At 33.4% G+C, this 15,800-nt stretch overlaps 1 protein-coding gene across 7 annotated transcripts in view; it reads left to right on the forward strand.

Moving 5' to 3' along the window:
• Positions 1-15,800, forward strand: part of LOC148278875 (plasma membrane calcium-transporting ATPase 2-like) — a 212,096-nt gene that overhangs the window by 170,363 nt on the left and 25,933 nt on the right. For all 7 annotated transcript variants that reach the window (XM_088230763.1, XM_088230759.1, XM_088230760.1 and 4 more), the window contains one exon: positions 12,353-12,428. The gene's annotated coding sequence lies outside the window, so the exon portion shown is untranslated. The remainder of the gene's footprint in view (positions 1-12,352; positions 12,429-15,800) is intronic.

Genomic DNA, 15,800 nt, shown 5'->3' on the forward strand with positions numbered 1-15,800 from the left:
CATTTTAACGACTATATCTTGATTTTGTCAATTTTAGGTAAGCTTAATTAGTCCGACCTGCTTTTTTTTTTTTTTTTTCGCTCAGTATCGGGGAGGCATTTTCAAGAGAGTGACAGAAAAACTATGTTCAAATACCTATTTATCAAACGGCTCTTCCCCCGCAAATTCTCTTAATATTGTAATTCAATCATGCGGAAACATGACTCATGACGTGTTCAACCACACGGCGTTAATGTACATTATAATCATCTCATAATCTGTCACTATTTCACGGTTTTATGTTACACTGTCGTATTTACACACTATGTTATCACGTCATACTTCGTTACTGTCTCTTCTTCGTCGTTGGGTCTGTAATGTGGCCTATGTGTTAAATCCACAGCACAGGGAATTCGTGAATTTAAGTGAATTTTTTTTTCAAGTGGTTCACCAAGAGGTCTCGGGTTCGATTCCCGACACGGGTGATATCTTCTCTAAGTGCCCTGTCAGGTATCCCCGACGTTAGTAATCACTCTGGAAAAAGTCTCCCTGTCCTGTGCTGCCCGGAAAATCTGCTCCACAGTCTTGAAGCCAGTCTAGTCTCGTATATTTCGCAGCCAGGACATCTGTCCAGCCCCTCTGTGACTCTCAATCTTGCTTTTCAAAATTAAATTAAGCAAGTGGTACTTTTCACCACGCATTATATGCCCCAGATATGAAATTTTATGAACTTTTATGGAGGTTAAGAGTTTTCTGTTAGTTCTAGCTCGACTTAAGACTTCGGAGTTCGTTATCAGGTCTGTCCAAGATATCTTAAGCATTCTGCAATGCAACCACATCTTAAAAGCCTCCAGCCTGTTCATAGTGTTCACCTTCAGAGTCCAAGTCTCACAGCCATATAACAATACAGACCACACATAACATTTTACCAATCTTTGCCTTATTTTCAAGTTGAGATTAGCATTGCAGAAGAGGGATTTCATTTTATTAAAAGCAACTCTTGCTGTCTCAATTCTGCATTTAATTTCTATATCTGGGTCGAGGGTCTCTGTTAGAATGCTGCCGAGGTATTTAAATTTGTGCACCTTTTCAATGTCAATACCCTTTATTTTGAAATATTTATTCAAAAGGACAGGCGCCGTGGCGGAGTTGGTTAGAGGCTGTCAACTGTGAAACAAGCGTCGCGGTTTTGATTCCCGCCAGTTGCAAGAAAAAAAAATCCAAGAAAGATTTTTTCTCATTGGTCTGGGTGTTGTGGTGTATATTTCAGCACCATTTCCAGTTATGCCTTGAAAAAATAAATTAAAAGGGCATTTTCACCCCAGAATATTTCATAGTCCCTGGACTGGTACCTGAACCGTAAGACTGATCATCGTACTTTCATGTAACACTTTAGACGCAATACAATGCGTTTCTAATATTGTAGGTATGCCCACTGTAATGACAAATGGTCCAAGTGCGGTCCACACTAATCCCCACGTTAAATATTAGACCTTGTTTTAAAAAAAATAAACAAATATTGTTTAACTAATGTCAGTAAATATTAATATATAAATATATTTGGATAATTTATTTAGCGTAATTTTTGTGAAAATTACCTCGAGGGCGCTGTACAATAAATAAATATCCCAGCACGTCTTGCAGCTACAGAGCGCATGAACATTAGGTAATCTAGCCCCTATTTGCATTTTTTATTTTTATTTTATGTGATAATGAAGTTTAGAGTTTAAGTGATATTTAAAAAAATTAAATAAAAAACAAATTTATTAAAATAGAAGTTAGATTACAACAAGTCTTGCAGCTACTGAATTACACATTTACTAAATTTAGATATTTAATAGTTGATAACATTTACCTATCGAAGCAGCTTCTATTATCCGGAGCAGGATTCTTCTACTACTTCGACATGAGTCTCTTTCGTGTATTTTTTTTCTTTTTTATAATATGTACGTATTGAATGTATTTTTGTAATGTATATGTTATATTTAAAATAAATGAATTGAATTGAAAATTGTGGATTATGTATATAGCGTCATTTTTATGAAAATCGCCTCAAGAGCGCTTTACAATATCCCAACACGTCTTGCAGCTACATAGCGCATTGACGGCTGGGATTCAAGTTCCTCGTTTTAATTTAATTCTGTAACAGATAACAGATAGGAGCTAGATTACATCATGTCTTGTTGCTACAGAGCGCATGGACGGTATGAAGCCTAGCCCCCTTTTACGTGATTTAAAAATTAAATTTTGTAGGCAAGCCAATGTTCGGGCAGGACTACGTCAGTCGGGTCCGCTGGTCTATTATATAGGGGGAAGGGTGTACAAAATGACATAGGCGGGTAAAATGACATAGTAATCATATCTCAGAAACCAAACTCTTAGTCATGTTTGAACGTGCACAAGAATGAGCACTGGTACGACATATAAACACTCACCAATATTTAAGACGCTTATGGCGACCGCCCGAGGAGGACGTGATGCGGGTTACTTTGTGAAATAAAACAATATTTTAGTTGCGCGGACACCGAAGGTATTATCATAATTTTATTTGTATTATTCTACAACACAAACTGAAAGGATATGTTGTGTCATTGTTAATCTTCATGAAAAGCTATACTTTTGTTAAAATTTACAAAGTGCAATGTGATATTTTTTATTTTTTTTAAAAACTCACGTAGTGGGGCAAACCGACATATGTACTGGTAGGGTAAAATACTATGTCATTTTTCCCCACTGAATACCTTTTTTCTCTAGAAGAATAATAATTCTTCGCAATTATGTGCGTAAAACATGACATTTGAATACAACTCCAATATCCTGAAAAAGTGTAAACAAGGTATATGTAAAAATTGATTATTGATTCAGACACTGAAGACTTTCTACTTACAGACGATGAAGATGACTGCTCATGCATTTATTGTAATGAGTTATATACGAGATCAAAACCAGGTAAAACATGGTTAAAATGCATGAAGTGTGGAAACTGGGCCTATGCATAATGTGCTGGTTTAAATAAAAAAACCAAGATTTTTGTTTGTGAAGTGGGCATTTCATACTTAAATTCTTTAATATTCATAAAAAACTTATGAATTCTGTTTTTAAAAAGTGTTGAATAATCATCCCATCCAATTATATATCGTATGTCGTTTTGTACACCCGGTGGGGCAAAACGGATTTTTGCAGTTTGTTTTTATTTTTGTATTTTTATTTGATCGATTCGTATTTTTTCCTACAACAACAGTGCCAACATGTTAAAAAATAGTGTACATTTTGAACCAAAGAGATTTTTTACTAAATATGTTAACATTTTTTTTTTTCATTTTACAAAAAAATCTATGTCATTTTGTATACCCTTTCCCTACTCGTATACCCTCTTACGACAAAAGGTAGCCGACCCATGGTCAAGAAGGGTGATACGTGGTATTTTTATTCCGATCTGTGAGTTCGGATTGACGTCAATAAAACAAACATTAGCATGGAGAAGACAAAAAAAGAGTATATTTATTTCGCGATAATTCCGCCAATTAATCAATACACTTAACCTTGGAAGCCGACCGTAAAACCATTAAGAAAATATCAATTTTAGCACAAGAACAAGCGCTTTCATTATTTTTCGTCACACTTTGGCCCACAAGAATGCGAACGGTAATCCTTGCACTGCCAAAATAAACCAATTAATTTATTATTTTTATAATCACGTTCTGCCGCTCGCGTTTTGTGTTGTATATATTTTTCGTCGAACAATTAAAATTTAATTCAAAGCACGTTCCCAACAATCTCGATTCTTGACAAAAAAAAATATGCAATGATTAAGAAATATGATCAAATAAACACTAGACATATTAATACACACGGACATGCCCTGAGCCCTAAAACATTATGACACTTAGCGCAGTCATGCTATCCGCGTATTTACTCGTTCTTCGACCTCCAGCCACGCGTGACGTTTATAATCGAAACCAAAACGCCCGCTTCTGTCATAAAAGTGTTTAAAAACCTTTTTAATATTATTTTTTAAATTATAAGAACGCAAATATTTATTGAAAATATAATAATAGTAATATAATGAGCGTGATTCGCACGATTAATGTGGACTTTTGTGAACGTTACATTTTTATTTTTATTTTTTCTGATTTATTGTGTTTTTTCTTATTTTTCCAGTTGTTTTTCAAAAATATTTTCATAATAGTCTTAAATTAAAGTTCTACTCATTTGTATACATACAACTCGTCAGCAGGTTCTTATAAATTGCTTCGATTATTCATTTATGGGAAGATTGCGAATACAAATTACTGTTCTTCTATTCTCTTTTTATGTAATGAAGGAGAAATAAAAAATAAACAAATTCTTCAAAATAAGGCAATGAGGATTATACTCAAAAGAAATATCTATTCTAATATAGAAAAAATGCACAAAGAAATTGGCTTGCTCACAGTAAAGCAGCAAATTAAATATAATGTAGCAATTTTTATGCATAAAATAATTAAATGGATGAATAAAATAAAAACGATAACAAAATTTAACCAACAATGTCATACATATGAAAAACAAGGGATAAAAAAAAGATAAGATTACCAATGAGGAGAAAAACAGAACCTCAAAACTCATTGTACAAGGGATTGAAGCTGTACAATGAATTACCTGAAGAAATGAAGGAGATAGAAAATATAGGAATATTTCAAATTAATTTGAAAAAATATGTTAATGAGAAACTTTGATAAAAAAATTGTAACGTTATTAAAAGTTTATATTAGTTCTTAAGATGTTATGAACTAACATTTTAAAGCATAAATAAATACTTAACCTACATTAATAATAATTTTACTTTTAAAACATTACATATTATTTTACCATATTTTATTACATTATCAAAAATTAAAAACTATCATACAAAAAACTTTTTTCGATTAACCATAATTTGAGCATACGTCTCACTCCCGTATTTAACTCAGTATTTTTAATATTGTTTGGTAACATGCTAAATATTCTAGGTATACTGTATTGCAGTGTCCTATTGCCATATTTATTGCAATATCTAGAAACAGCTAGCTCTAGTACAGCCACACTAGTAAACCTGGTGTTGTAGTCATGTATCAACTTTTGTTTATACTCGGAGTGCGACGCATGCTTACAAATTAAGTTGTACCAAAGTAGAGCTCTAACAGATACTTTATTTACAGATTTATACATCAATTATATTGAAATATTGTGGCTCTGGCGGTATACATCTTTATGTAGTAGCAATTTGATCATAGAATTTTGCAAAGTTTGAATAAAATTAATATTAGTTTCACTTGATAACCCCCAGGAAGTTATAGCGTATCGTATAATTGATTTCGGATGTACAATTGTGAAAAGGATTGTGTAACTTTCCATTGTTAAATATTTGTTTATGAGTGATTAACAAAACTTAAAACAATTAATATTCAAAAATAAATATTGATAATATGTTTCTTTTTTGGGTGATACCGCGTGTGTTGGATTTGTTCTGATGTTTCGGCTACCATTGCAGGAGCCATTTTCAGGGTAAACTGAGTGTATACTCAAATCTAACACACGATATCACCCAAAAAAGAAACATATTGATAACAGTGACCGTGAAAACCTTCGCACCTTAATAAATATTATTCGTTGTAAACGTCAAACTTCGCCTGGCGGCGTAATTGCGAAGTTCTTCTTAGTTACATGGATGCACTGAATGTGTGAATATTATTTTTGCATCCCCAAAATCACGTGAAAAGAAATAAATGGGTCGAAATTATAAGGAATTTAAGGGAAGAATCAGATTGGGATCCATTCAAATAGAATGTTGATTGCTAACGTTAAAATACAAACTTTTTTATGTACCAAAAATGAGTATTCTCCTATTTTTGGTAGCATATGCATGATGTTGAATGTAGCCCTGGCACAAACAAACTTAGTAGCTATGCGTTCCTTTTTTTGTCACTACTTTAAAAAATATTTTTCTCTGTAGGGCATGTCTATGTATTAATATGTCAATGTACAAGAGGCAGTCAACAGAGTTTTGTTCGACTGTCTATAAAGTAAAATCTTTATTTTTGTACGAAAATTGTCAACATCGTTGGTAACTTGTGATTGAACATTTTTTGAAATAATATTGTACAGGTACGTTATTATTTTTTTTTATATTTTACTTAAAAATAAATATTTGCGTGCTTATGATTACCCAAATATATGATTTTAAAGCCCATTTTCGACGGGTTGTAAATAAAGCACTATTAGAAAATGGAAATCAAGTTGGGGCGGGGTATAGTGGAATTCGAACCACTGACCTTTGAGCCGTGAGTCCGAGACACTAACCACGGGACCACAACACGATTCAAATCTTTTTTCATACAGAAAACTTAATTTGACTTTTTTGATAAAATTGAAGATAAATGTTAACTCAACAATGTTTTGATTATGTCCAAAAGCTTGCAGACTGGCTGGATTTTCTCCCTAGGGAGTTGTTCATATTTAAATTTGTCGTAACAGAGAGGGAAAACATTTTTGAAAAGGGAATATGGGAGTCTAGGCATTTACAGGGCTTATGACCTGTCATTGGCTGGTTTAATTTTTTAATGTTTGAACATCCACATTTCCTCAACTTTTCCATCTGTTGACTTTTGTGAATTAAAAGAGCTGAAATCTTTATCATGTGGGTGAGATTCATCCGATTCATTGAGATTCATTGAATTAACTTCCTGGTAAAAGAAGTATAAAAAAAAAGAAAAATTGATTTCAGGCGTTGCCTAGTGGTGAATTGGTTCAGCCGGATGAATCTCACCCGCGTGATAAAGGTTTCAGCTCTTTTATTTCACAAAAGTCAACAGATAGAAGAGTTGAAGAAATATGGATGTTCAAACACAGACAAAATGGGGAATGTTACGCAGTGTGTAAAAGTGGCCACTTAAACCAGCCAATGACAGGTCATAAGCCCTGTAAATGCCGAGACTTCCATATTCTCCTTTCTAAAATGTTCTCCATCCCTGTTGTAATTTGTTAAATACAATAGGACCTATTAAAATTGAATTGAGCTAAAAAAAATATTTGAATTTACTTTAAATTTATTTATCGATATAATAGTTTTTAGTTCACTGGGGAGATTATCATTATATATTTCTACTAGCTGACTCGACAGACGTTGTCCTGCCCGAACATTGGCTTGCCTTGGAAAAATACTTTTTATTGATAAGTAGGTACCTAGATACTTGCTTGTGATTAACTTCCAAAACAAAAAATAGTTTATATGCAAATATTAAATTTAATTAGGTACTTGTTTATGGTTGAATTCCAAAACATAAAATAAGTATTTTTTCAAATATAGCATTCTTCTTGCAAACGTCAAACTCTGGTCGTCTCACCAACAGAGGTGTGTACTTATGTAGGAATACGATTTTTGAAAATGTATTGAATTTAATATTATTTGAGTGTTACCAAAAATCCAATAAGAAGATTTAAATGGGTAGAAATTATAAGGAATTTAAGGAAAGAATCTGATTAAGATCCACAAAAAATGAATGATGTTTGTAAACATTTAAAAAAAAAGTTTTTTATACACAAAAAAAACATCATATTTTTTTTTTGTAAATGCATTCTCCTCGAATGCAACCCTGGTAGATCGATGAATAAAACCTTTATGCTCCTAACTTATTTTTTACATATTCGATTGAAGATTTTAATATCTACGAACACGCACAGCGCAAAGATCTATATTTCTCTGAAAACCGCACGTAAATCGGTTAAGCCGTTTAGGAGTAATACGGTGACATCACACGTACAGAGGAATTATATATACAGGGGTTCTTTAAACCCCGTCACATCCGAATCCACGATGATCAGTATGGACAAAAAGACATATATGCATATTTAAAAAAATACTTATTTTCAAAAAAGAAAATATTAAAAAAAAACAAATGGTTGCTTACTTCTGCAGGAGAGAAGTGAGGTGAGCTCGGGGGGTGAGCTCGGGGGGTGAGTCGGGGTATCTGGCTCCCCCCTCCCCCCCTCATTTCTTCCCTGCAGAAGTAAGCCACCATTTGTTTTTTTTAATATTTTATTTTTTTAAATTTTATTCGTTTCAAAAAATTATTTTAATGTGTCAATATGTCTTCTTGCTCATACTGATCATCGTGGTTTCGGATGTGACAGGGTTTAAAGAACATCCTGTATAAAGATAATCTTTTTTCTACTTCGGTAATAATTAAAATAATTGTATTTTATTCGCTGACATCTGACATCATCGGTCTCGTCAGTAGCGATGACGTCAGCCCGCCGTTCAACGTCATCAGCTGATGTAATGATATTAATATACTCGGTCCGCGCCACGCAAAGTCCAGAGTGGGCATCTTTGAGCGGCTTCCGTAAGACTTAAAAAATGGCGTTATTTTTGGCATGTCAACAGCGTGACACGTGCTTTTCAAAAATCTTTTACTGGCAGACACCTAACGTAGGCAATATTGCTCCGAAAATACTACGGGCCTTACTTATAAATCGGGCATAAAGTCAAGCTGGAGAATAGTGATAGAATAAGGATGGGATAACTAAAAATATTACTTATAAACCTCGCATAGAGTTAAACTCGGGTGAAATCGGGGATAGCGACTATAGAAACTTATACTTGCACATTAAGTGGTGATGAAAGGCGCCGTGGCACAGTTGGTTAGACTGACAACTGTGAAACTGGCGTCGCGGATTCGATTACCGCCAGTTGCAAGGAAAATTTTAAGAAATAATTTTTTTCATTGGTCTGGGTGTTGTGGTGTTTTTTTTATAACCTCCTTCCATATCCCCTCTTTCCCACCTGCTGACAAGCCTCTTAATAGAGGCTTAGCGGGTTAATCCCTTAAATTAAAAAAAAAACACTGGAATAAGCACGCGATTTGTCAAAAGTCATATTTTTCGGTACTCTGTTGTTATATGTTAATACATTAAAAATATTAAAAATACGTCGTACAAGATAAATAAAATTGCACCACGTGGTTAAAAAATAAAAGAAACACTGAAAAAAATACGCTATCTATGAACTGATGACGTAATCAAACATCCCCTAACGATATATAATTGATAAGATCTTCGTTTTTTATTCCCAATTTCATCTAACTTCAGTCTGCTGCTGACAAGCCGCTTATATTGGCTTGGAGATTTGCCAAAAATATTTCAAATCGTTTCTTATTATTCGTCTTTTTCCGATTTTAGATGTTATATTAAAGAAGAAATGGAAGTGAAACATGGATCTGGCAGATGAAGGACGAGAGCCGAGTGAACGCGGTTGAAATACAATATCTCAGACGAATGTGTGGTAAATCAATGTAAGACTGGGTTACGAATGATGAAAGGCGAGAGTGTAAATCTGAGTCGAGTATTTTTATTTTTATTTTTTTTATTTATTCATATTTTTCGCTTACAAACTATAAATTAATAATAAAAATAATGTGACCTCACTGGGGTTTCCCGTGCCGAGGACACTTAACAATTTAGTTTTTTTTTATTACATTTGAGAATAATTGAGTATAATTGATAAGATTAAGAAAGGGTTTCTGGGATGGCACTCACCTTACTTAATTTGTTATCGGCATCGTGAATATTGTGCCACTCATTTTTACTTCATTTGTTGAAGGCAACTGAGTACTGTACCACTCACCCTATTTTAATTTGTTAACGGCAATGTGAGTATTCTGTCATTCATACTACGTGAGTACTCCTCTCATTCAGCTCTCCATTTTCTAGCGGAAAAGTGACGATCGTGCTATCTAACTCACTCGACAAATTATTTGTTTTGTCTGCAACAAATTTATAGATAGAAATGACATTTATTATCTGAGCTGCGCGGCATTATTCTCGCCAGTTAGCAAAATGCTATTGCTATTGCGAGTACATACGTACGTACTAACTATGCACGATACTCCTATTCCGCGTTTACATTCCTTAGCCAAAAAAATTACTTGTGATACAGACATTTTGAGTACGACAATTATCCATTTTAAAACTTTCTTAAATGCACTGTTTAAAACTAATTATTAATGTCGTAATGAAACTTTCTATTTTTTACATTTTTTTCTCTGTTTTTGATGGTATTATTATTTATTATTATCTTTTTCTGAAATCAATGTATCAAATATTTTTGTGTACCAGATATTATGTTATTATCTTACATATACTTACTGTAAATTTTTTTTTTTCATTTGTTTTTAACAATAATTTGTTAATACCATTTTTTTATACGTATAAATATATATATATATATATATATACGTGTAGTATTTAGTGAACATGATAGAAATAAAATAAAAAGGAATCAATTCATTCGTTACGTAAACCTTGACAAAGAAGCTTGTTTGCTTTGAAACCGGTCGGTGAAAAATAAAAATTAGTGGTTAAAAACAAAGTTGTTTTATTTATTTTATTTTATTAATGAATAACCACAAATTTAGTGCTTCAAATATAAACTTTATATATTTTTTTGTTTAAATTCTTTACAAGTTATTAACAATTTGCTTTTTAATTCAATTACTTTTCTTATATCCATATTTTTTTATTTTTTTTTTTTACTATGTAAAGTTCCACTTTTTATTTTGCATGGCAGTATGCTTTTTATTGTTTCTACATGTATTAAAAAAAGCGTTGTTTATTTTTTAAATTATTACTATGTTTGTACTTACCTGTATATTTTTTGTAAATGCCCCTTGGGCGTATTGTAAAATAAAATAAATAAATAAATATTTACTTGGAGAATGTGTGGGCAAAACAAGTCTGGGTAACCTTGTTAGGAAGGCAGTGGGTGAAATTATTAGTAATTTCAGTTTTGTGGTTCATATGCATTTCCTGTCTAACATATTTTTTGGGAGTGTTATTTATTTCAACGCCTTGTAGGATTTTGCATGTTTTACATACATAGATTTATATATATATATTACATATATATAATTTTTTTTATTTGTTCATTTTTCCATACACATTTTATTTACAAAGAAATATAATTACAAAAATACACTTTAGAAAAATACATCTTAAAATTAAGCTATAACATGAATTGGAAAAAATGCCCACAAAGACTTCAGCGTCTGAGCGTGGGCCATTCCTTTTTTAATTATTAAAAAGTTAATAGCATACGTATATTAACATATGCTGATATTACGAAGACATGATTTATTTGCAGAATGCATTTATTTTTAATTATTTTTTTAAAGAATGTGTCTATCTGTTCCTTCCATGCTGATCCAAGACCTCAAACCTACTTTAAAATGTACCAGTGATTTGATGTTTTGTAGTTCCTTGGTTAAAAGATTGAAGGATCTTGGACCAACATGTAAGGAGTGCCTCTGTGCGAAGTTAGTTCTGCATCCTGGAACTGACAGTACACTATCGGATCTATTACTAATACGATTTAAATTATTACTAAACAAATCTCTATTCAAGTAAACATATTTTATGCACTGAAATATATATAATTTTCTAAAACTAAGGAGTCCACTCTCTACGTATAATTTATCACTAGGAAATAGTCTATGTTTTTTGTAAATTATTTCAATTGTATTTTTCTGTGCAATTAATATAATTCTTCTGTACGTGTGATGTCACTGAACTCCTCCTAAACGGCTTAACCGATTTACACGCGGTTTTCAGAGAAATATAGATCTTTGCGCTGTGCGTGTTCGTAGATATTAAAATCTTCAATCTAACATGTAAAAAAAAGTAAGGAGTATAAATGTTTTATTCCTCAATCTACCAGGGTTGCATCAGAGGAGAATGCATTTACAAAAATATGGAAATATGTTGTCTTTTTGTGTATAAAAAAAGTTTGTTTTTGAATGTTTACAAACTGTATTTGTTTTTTGTAGATCTCAATCAGATTCTTTCCCTTAATTCCTTATAATTTCTATTAATTTATTTATTTTTACTGGATTTTTGGTAATACTAAAATGATTTTAAATTCAACACATTCTTAAAAATCGTGTTCCTACATAAGTACACCCCTCTGTTTGACGTTTGCAAAAAGAATGCCATATTTGAAAAAAAAATATATATTTTTTTTTGGAATTCAACCCTAAACTAGTACCTAGGTACCTACTTAAATTCAACGTTTAAATATTAACAATTTTAGGTTTTGAAATTCAATCACCTAGGTACCTACTTATCAATGAAAAGTCTTTCTAAGCTAATAGCAGGCAAGCCAACGTTCGGACAGGACAAGGTCTGTCGGGTCCGCTAGTTACAAATAAAATAAAATGTTTCATATACAATAAAAACTAAAAACAAATATAATTATATTGGTTCGTTGTAAGTAATTGCCATGTGGCAATAAGCCCGCTAATGCGCAAATATAATTGTACAAAAAAAAACAAAGAAGTAATAGGTGTATTTTTTGTTCCAGATCTTGCGTGTGCTAGGGCCGCGGCCGAGCTAGTGCCACGGCACTCACACACTAACGGCGGCTCCACGGAACACAGGTTTGTTACCCCTGTACTTATTTCTTCACTCAACAGCACCTACTGCTCCATAGGGCACTGAATTACTGCGCAAATGGCGGCGCATTTCGATGATCGTAGTTTGTTATTATTCCTGTTACAGTTTACTGATGATCGTACTTTTAATTTTCATGCAAATATGCTAATTTTTAAATTTGTTGCAACAGAGAGGGAAAACATTTTGAGAAGGGAATATGGGAGTCTAGGCATTATTTATAGGACTTATGACTTGTCATTGGCTGGTTTAAGTGGTCACTTTACACACAGTGTAACATTCACCATTCTGCCTATGTTTGAACATCCACATTTCCTTAACTCTTCCATCGGTTGACTTGTGAAGAAAAAGAGCTGAAACCTTTATCATGTGCGTGAGATTTATCCGGCTGAACAAATTCACCTACTAGGCAACGCCTGAAAATGGTAAATGCCTAGACTCCCATATTCCCTTCTCAAGATTGTTTTCCCTCTCTGTTGCAACAAATTTAAATATGAACAACTCCCTAAGGAGAAAATCCAGTTAGTCTGCAAGCATTTGAACATACTCAAAACATTGTTGATACTAATTTTTCTTCAGAAATACCGATTTAACCTTAAAGACGGTCAAATATAACTCTTTTAACTTTACTACTACTACTACTTCTACCATCACGATATTTCCCCGTAGGGATAGGCAGAGATAATGGACCGCCACACATGTCTATCCTGGCATACATTCCTAGCTTCTTCCACATTCATACATCTTGTCATACACGCTCTTCGGTTCTGTCTGCTTTTGACATGACCAGACTTCAGATTTTAGTTTATCTGATCATGCCACGTCTTCCTTGGTCGTCCTCGTCTCACGTTTATTTATTTATTTATTGACACTTTATATACATATACAATAAATATACATATAAGGGCGGGCATATTGCCTTAAGGCAATTTCTTCCTACCTACCCAAACCGTTCAGTTTGAGAAAATTATAAATACATGGACATATTGAATCTTACAATTTTACACAAAAATTAAAAGCAAAGATTAACAAAAATAAAAAACGTTGCCGTTCGTTTTCGCCATATATACTTGTTTTACCATTCTTTCGTCGTCCATTCGTTCTACATGACCAAACCATCTCAGAGACCCTAGTTACAATAAAAAGTTTAAAAAAATAAAAAAATTGCCACAACAGGCCAGGGGTGCTATTCTGAACCACTCTCGCGGCACGATAAAACAGTTATTTACCCACAAAATACACGAGATATTACGGTCGCGAGATCATTTGGAATACCAGCCCAGGAGGCCCAATTACTGTGGTGAATTACAGCACAGAACACCCAGGCTTGAGAAAAATCACATTAAATTTTTGTGTTCTCACCGGGAATCGAACCCGGATTCTTCCGTTTATGAGTCAAGCGACTTGACCACTACACCACGGAGGCCGCCATTAACATAAGTGAACATTATCTACAAAGTTAAATAAAATTTTCTGCACGATAAATATAAATTATAAATATGTATAAATTTTATTTATAAACATCTTCAATTACAGGTACCGACGAAGATACTTTGAAATGTTATAGTCAACCTTATATTATTAGTTATTTTTAATTGTCTATAAAGTAAAATTGATTTTTTTAAACGAAATTGGGTATCATCATCAGTGGCGCTACGGCCCGTTGTGGGCCCTGGTCTCCTCCAGAATTTGCTCCATTCGTCCCTGCACCCAGCTGCTCTTCTTCAGTTCGTCAGGCCAATCGCTCTAATGTCACTTTCCACATTATCCAGCCATCTTAATTTTGGTGTGCCTCTGCTTCGTCTGCCTTCCGGAGTGGTATAAAGAATCTTTTTTGGGGTGCGGTTATCATTCATTCTGTGCACATAACCCGACCATTGTAATCTTCTTAGTTTGATGAATTTTGCAATGTTGGGTTCGCCATACAGTGCTTCTAATTCATGATTAAACCGTCTCCTCCACACTCCGTTTTGGTTGACAGCACCAAATATCTTCCTTAATATTTTTCTTTCGAATAATCATACCATATTTTCATATCTTTTGGTCATAACCCAGCATTCGGCACCATATGTAATGACCGGTCTGAGAAGAGTTTTGTAAATAATGGTCTTAGTTTTTCTAGTGAGCAATTTGGATCCCAAATGTTTGCTGCCGATAGCCGTGCTCTAATCTCGGTACTATAATTGTTATTGAAATTGGGTTTACTGCCGTGCAACCCCTAAGCCGCCGTAACTCGATAAATCCACTTTCGAGAAAAACGCAAAAAACTTTTCGAAAAAGTAAATCGCAATGATATTGATTTAACTTCTTTTTATTTTATCGTATGGCGATAATAACGCTCAATGGTGAGAAAGAAGCGTGTCGTATAAATCATTAAAAAAAACTTTTTTTAATTCGCATCAATTACTGCAGACAGAAAAACTAATAGCAGACGCTTATTTGAGTATAAGCAGTTTCAATTAATTTAATTTCTTTATTCATTGAAAATTACACTCGTTTAAATATTAATGAACTTGTTAAAGCTTTTTTGGCTGTGCCCGTGTTAAGCCACAATAACTGATGATAAAAAATACAAAGTAAAATTAATTAAATTAATTATAATGACATGTGATGCAATAGAATAACAATCCAGCAAAACAAGGTACAAATAATAAAATTCCAAAGAAAATGTTAAAAAAAATATTAGAAATACACCGCAAGACAAAAAAAATTACGAGTTTACCTGCTACCGCGCCCCTTGACTTTACTGAACCCTTTTTCTAAGAAATCCTTTATCGATACCTATTTCTTTTGTTTAATAAATTAAGGACACTATGTGTCACCTTTCTACAATATTTACATTTTAAAATGTCTCAACAGTCTTGTTTTACCCGCGTTTGAGTGAACATAACACAACAATCATGGAAAGTGCAAAGCAAATGTCGATTGCGATAAAATCCAAAATAATCACATTGTCGCAAGAAAACATATCTAATTGTGAAATATCTCGTCGAGTTGGGTATTCAGAAGGTGCAGTGAGGTTTTTATTAAAAAAAATCCAAGAAACTGGATCCATAGAACGGAAAAAAGGAAGCGGACGGGGGCGCGTGACATCTGCCCGAGATGATCGCTTAATAAAAAAAATTGTTATGCGCGATCGATTTTTAACGGCACCTGAAATACACGCAGAGGTGCAGTCTACCAGCACATCAACATTTTCAGTAAAAACAGTGTCCAGGCGGCTGTTGGAGCATGGTTTCCAAGCACGGAGTCCCGCAAAGAAACCATTACTCACGGACAAAATGAAGAAGGCTAGACTGGATTGGGCGAAAGAGCACCAGAATTGGACCTTGGAGGATTGGCAAAATGTTGTTTTCTCT

The sequence above is a fragment of the Micrasema longulum genome, unplaced genomic scaffold (genome assembly GCF_059751315.1).
Source record: "Micrasema longulum isolate JH-2025_06_02 unplaced genomic scaffold, ASM5975131v1 h1tg000817l, whole genome shotgun sequence".
NCBI classification, from domain to species: domain Eukaryota; kingdom Metazoa; phylum Arthropoda; class Insecta; order Trichoptera; family Brachycentridae; genus Micrasema; species Micrasema longulum.